This window comes from Myotis davidii, unplaced genomic scaffold (genome assembly GCF_000327345.1).
Source record: "Myotis davidii unplaced genomic scaffold, ASM32734v1 scaffold78, whole genome shotgun sequence".
NCBI lineage: Eukaryota > Metazoa > Chordata > Mammalia > Chiroptera > Vespertilionidae > Myotis > Myotis davidii.
Genome location: NW_006290305.1, coordinates 1,595,962 through 1,602,071, shown reverse-complemented (window position 1 = coordinate 1,602,071; position 6,110 = coordinate 1,595,962).

Sequence of the window (6,110 nt, the reverse complement as noted above, 5' to 3'; positions counted from 1 at the left end):
TGAGTGCCAGCTGGGCGGGGGGCAGTGGCCAGTCCCTCGCCGGGGCAGGGGCACCTGCTGTCTATCTGCTCCTGGGCTAGGGGCTAGGGGCGAGTGGGCCCAGAAAGGTTCTAGATGCCCCGCCTGTGGCCCAGCTCCCCGCAAGGTGTTCCTCCCTTGGAGAAGGGGTCTTCAAGCGCCCGGGGTGGGGACCGCTCTGGCCTGCCAGCCTGTGCCTAGCGACCCGGGTCAGTGGCGGGTGGGGGGCTGCCTTTGGCCCACCTGGGAAGGCAGCTTCCTTTACTTCGCCCCACCCCCTTAGCGCCTGGCGTCGGAGGGAGTTTGATGCCCCTGCATCCCCAGCTGGCTCCTCTGTGTGACCGGCAGGGTGCTGCCTGGGGTGCCCTGCTCCACCTGAAGTTCACACTGACAAGGACTTGGGGCTCCTTTGCATCTACCTCATGGTCTGGTTGGTGGAAATGAGGCAGCCAGCCAGGACCCCGCAGTGTGGAGTCCCTGCTCCAGGCCGGCTTGTGCTAGACTTCACTTGTATGAATTCCTCAAACCCTCTCACCGACCCATGCACAGGACCGACAGCCAGAGCAGTGAGTGGAGGGATGGGTGTGGATGACTGTCTTGCTGGCTGCACAGTCTGTCCTGGGCTTGAGGGGCCCAGCCATTGGCTTGTTCTCCTAACCTCTGGCTCCGTTTACCTTTCCTGACGTGAGTGTGAGTGTGTGAGTGTGTGTGTGTGGGGGGGGGGGTTTGTGAAAATCCTTGGAGTCCCCTTTTGGAGCCTCTCAGACAGGGTCTCCACACCCCAGGGTGGGCAGGGGCCACTGGGCAGTGGGGTTAGGGTGGCCTAAGTGATGAGGCTGAGGAGACTGTTCGGGGGGCAGCACTTACCCATGGGGGACCCCGGCTGGGTCTAGGTTGGTATAGGATAGGTCATCCACAGTCTCATCTGCTGGGCGACCTATTCCTCCCCTCTCAGGGCTTCAGGGCTCCCATCTGTAATGGAGTGCCCAAGTTCTTCCTACCCGGCTTCTGCTGAGGGGAATGAGGGCACATAGGAAGTGCCTGGCCTCGGGCCTCCTTACCATGGCCCTGTCCTGGTTTGGCCTGGCATGTGCTCCTTCCCTCCCGAGGTGAGGGGCTTCTTCCCCTCACCCCCACTCCCTGCCACCCCTACCCTTCCCTGACTGCCTCTGGACCGGAGGCCAGGGTTTGGAGAGGCCTCCTCAGTGCTCACCAGCTCACCCTGCCACTCACACCATTCCCTCTGTGGCTGGACACCACTGTCCAGACCTGGACCCCTCCACAGCCACGGCTGGACCCCTCCACAATCAACCCCAAAATGGTTGTGGGGTTGATTCCAGGTCAAGGCACAGCCCTAGGTTTCGGGTTCGATCCCCAGTTGGGGCTCATACGGGAGGCAGATGGATGTTTCTCTCTCACATGGATCTTTCTCGTTCTCTCATTCTCTCTCTCTCTAAAAATCAATAAACATATCTTCAGGTGAGAATTAAAAAAAAAAAGGAGAGACTGAAATATCCTGATGTGGGTGAGACATTTGAGTTGAGATCTGCACAAGCAGTATCTCCCCTAAAATGTTCCCTGGAGGAGCTTCCCAGGTCGAAGGAAAAGTTAGTGCAAAGGTGGGGATGCACCTACTATGTTCAGTGTGGCTGCAGCTGAGGAGAGAGCTGGGGAGGGTGGGAGATGCGCCTAGAGGGCCTTGGGAAGGAACTGGAATTTACTGATAGCCATAGGAAGCCGCGTAGCTTTTAAGATCACCAAGATGGAACAAGAAGAAATAGGAAGCCAGTTGAAGAGACTGGTGATTTTCCTGAGCAGAGTGGACGGGGCTTGCCCTGGGCTGATACTGTGGAGGAAGCAGAAATGGGGGGCTTCCTGATGGTTCTGGAGACAGAGCTGATGTGACTGGTGCCCAAGAATGATCTGATCAGTTAGGTTTCCATTCCACGTGGTTTGTGGAGTTCAGCGTGCAGTCTGAATTTTAAATTGGAGTGGAGAGATCACTATTTCTCTCCAAAAAAAAGAAAAGCAGAATTGCTTTTTACTTATGAAGGGTTTGTCAACGTGTTCATCGCTTAGCCTGATCACCAGAGGGAATGTCCCTGACCCAGGGGCACATAGGTCACCCCAGAAGGCCTAAGTCATCAGGGGGAGTGAATGGGTTAGGGCAGGCTCCTGCTTATCTGATCTTGCAACACTAGCCTAGCTAGAACTTATTAACCAGAAACCTTGTGTCGGAATCTATGCTTACCAGAGTGGGATCACCATTGTTTCCCCAAAATGGTGAAGCCTCAAGTTCCCCATGCAACAACTTGCCCGTGTCTCCTGCCCGACCCTCCTGACCCCCCATATAAAGCGGGGGACTGAGGCTTTCCTGGGGGGTGAGTGTGCATGGACAATTTGTCTGGTTTCTTGGTGTGGCATTGTGGATGCTGTGAATCGAGTTTTGTGCAGCCTGTGGATGCTGTGAATCGAGTTTTGTGCAGGGTGGAGTGGGTGCCTGAGGGCAGGATGGCGTGGCTTGCGTTAAGGTCACACTTATGCTGTGGCCTGGGGTAAAATCCTGTTTCTGGCCCTTACTTGCTGTGAGGCCTTAGGCTTGTTTCATTGCCTCTCTGATCCTATTTCCCCATCTGTCAGGTGGGGATATAATAGTTACCACTCAATAGAAGAAAGCTTCAATGTTCACAAATCGCTGAGTACGGCGATGGAGCCGGCCGGATTTCCGGAATTCTCCCAGTCCGTCTCTGTCGTTGTGTGTGGTTTCTTCTCTCTCCATCTCTGTCCTTGGCACCCAGTTCCTCTTGCTCTCCTCCCTCCTATTGCCCTCTCCCTCTTCTCTCCATAACCTCCTGCTATTTTTGTTTCCTTTTTTCAAAGCAGAACCCCATGTGGTTTGCCTGTGGTTGCTCTGGATGGCAGAGTTCTTTGGCTTAGGTCCAGGACCCTCCCTGACCACGAGACTGGGGCCTGCCCGCCTAGCTCTCCCTGGCCTGTCTGCTCCACAGTGCCCTGGGCAGGGGCCCTGGGACATGGAGCCCAGTGGAAGGGTTAGGAGGAAATAAATAGGTGTGTGTGGGGGGGGGCAGGGGGGTTGGGTGATGGCAATGGAGGTTGCGGGAGGCCTCAGGGTGGCCCTGTTTGAGGCTAGTCCCTACGCTAGACCCCCAGCCTCTAGCTGTCCAGAGTGAGGGGCTGGACCCTGGGATCTTCAAGCATTCCCCTCTGAGCCCCTAGAGCCATCTGTTCCCCTGCCATGGCCAGCCTGCCCCCCTGGTGGACCTGGGTTCCTCTGATCCGTGTGGCGGGCCCAGGTGGGGATGGCCCAGCCCTGTAATCACTGGCCACAGCTACTCTGGGCCTCTCTCTGGTGCCCACTTCCTCTTGCACTCCACCCACTGGCCACCGGAGTCTGGTATGGGACCCACACTCCTGCAGGCTGTGGTCTGCCTAGGAAATGACAGGCCTTTCTCAAGGGCTAGTGTTTCTGGAAGGTTCTGAGTTAAGGGGCCTTAGAATAAGACAGGCCTAGGTTTCTTCTCTGTTACTTGGAGTTCCTCTTCCCACAACCCCTGGTGGGCACCAACTCTTCCTCAGTCCCAGCTGTGGTCCCAAGAGGAGCTGGTCACTGGGTGACCTCGTGCCAGAGGTAACATCTCTCTGAGCCTCCACTTTACCATCTGCAAAATGGTAAGAAAGGTGAACCATAACCTCCTGGTTCATAGGCGAAGCTCAATCACTGAGCCACACCGGCTGGGCTGTACCACAGCTTTTTTATTCACTCATCTACTAATGGACACTTGGGCTGTTTACAGACCTTAGCTATCCTATATAATAAAAGGGTAATATGCAAATAGGCCGAACGGCAGAACAACCAAACAACCAATCAGAGCGTAATATGCTAATGATATGCTAAGGCTGCGCAACTGCTCGCTATGATGTACACTGACCACCAGGGGGCAGAACGTCAACTGGTTGACCAGTAACTATGACATGCACTGACCATCAGGGGGCAGATGCTTCAACCAGTAGGTTAGCTTGCTGCTGGGGTCCGGGTGATTGGGACTAAGCGAATTGGGTCAGACACACCCTGGAGCCCTCCTGCAGTCCCTCCCTGGCCTGACCGTGCACTGGTGGGGTCCCTCAGCCTGGCCTGCACTCTCTCCCAATCCAGGACCCCTCGGGGGATGTCAGAGAGTTGATTTCAGCTTGATCTCACAGGCCATTCCCCCTGGGAGGGCGCCAGATGCAGGGCTCATGGGTGGTGAGCGCTGCTGTGACAGTGAGAGCCTCTCCCTATTGGGACTGCTTGGGCGCAAGTCTGTGGCAGGCACAGTGGGGCTGGGGTGAGAGAGAGCAGCAGGTAGGATCTGCAGGCAGCATTGGACTGCGGGTTTCGGCTTGATCCCTGGGCCACCCAGAGAGGAACCCCACCTGTGCATGAATTCATGCACATGGGACTGCGGGTTTCGGCTTGATCCCTGCAGGCCACCCAGAGGAACCCCACCTGTGCATGAATTCATGCACCAGGCCTCTAGTATTCCCAGAAGTGGGGTTACTGGGTCAAACGGCAGTTCCATTTTTAATTTTTTGAGGAAACTCCATATTAATTTCTACAGTAGCCGTACCAGTCTGCATTCCCACCAACAGCACACTGGGGTTCCCTTTTCTCTACATCCTGACCAGCACTTGTTATTTATTTATTGATGATAGCCATTCCGGCAGGTATGAGGTGACACCTCATTGTAGTTTTAATTTACATCTCTCTGATGATTGGTGATGTTGAGCATTTTTTTTTGCTATGTCTATTGGCCATCTGTATGTCCTCTTTGGAGGAGTGTCTATTTTTTTCTTTAAGTTTACTTTTTATTGTTGACAGTATGACAGATGTCCCCTATTTCCCCCCACTTCCTCTTACCCACCCAGCCCCCACCTCCCTCCAGGCCTTTACCACACTATTGTCCATGTCCACTGGACATGCTTTGGTTGATCTCTTCCCATCCCCCACACCTTCTTTCCCTCTAAGATCTCTCAGTCTGTTCCATACATCCATGTCTCTGAACTTTTTTAAAATATATTTTTATTGATTCAGAGAGAGGATTTCAGAGAGAAAGGGAGAAGGGGAGAGAGAGGAACATCAATGATGAGAATCATTGAACTGCTGCCTCCTGCACGCCCCACACTGGGGATCGAGCCCACAGCCTGGCATGTGCTCTGACCGGGAATCAAACCCTGACCTCCTGGTTCATAGGTCAACGCTCAACCACTGCGCCACACAGGCTCGGCACCTCTCTGACCTTAATGAGCCTCTGGGTGTAGTCAGAGCTGAACTCCACAGGGCTGGGGGAGAGGCATTCCAAAGGGTGGGGCTATTGCTTCCCCCCAGGCTAATGCTGCATGAATGGGAAAGGTCTGCCTGAGAAAGATGGCTTTTGCAGTATGGGGGAATAACTCAGTACAGGGATCCAGGTAGCTGTCCTCTCAGCTCTCTCCCCAGAGCCACCAAGCCTGAACTCTCCTCAAACAGCTCGAGTCCACTCTGCCCTCCCTCTGCCAGAGCCCACGGTGAGTGGCTGCAAATGAAATAGTGTGCATTGGCCCTTTAAGAAGGTGCCTGCGTTTCTAGCTTAGCCCACAGCCTGGCATGTGCTCTGACCGGGAATCAAACCCTGACCTCCTGGTTCATAGGTCAACGCTCAACCACTGCGCCACACAGGCTCGGCACCTCTCTGACCTTAATGAGCCTCTGGGTGTAGTCAGAGCTGAACTCCACAGGGCTGGGGGAGAGGCATTCCAAAGGGTGGGGCTATTGCTTCCCCCCAGGCTAATGCTGCATGAATGGGAAAGGTCTGCCTGAGAAAGATGGCTTTTGCAGTATGGGGGAATAACTCAGTACAGGGATCCAGGTAGCTGTCCTCTCAGCTCTCTCCCCAGAGCCACCAAGCCTGAACTCTCCTCAAACAGCTCGAGTCCACTCTGCCCTCCCTCTGCCAGAGCCCACGGTGAGTGGCTGCAAATGAAATAGTGTGCATTGGCCCTTTAAGAAGGTGCCTGCGTTTCTAGCTTCCTTATAGATAACTGCTTTTCTCTTG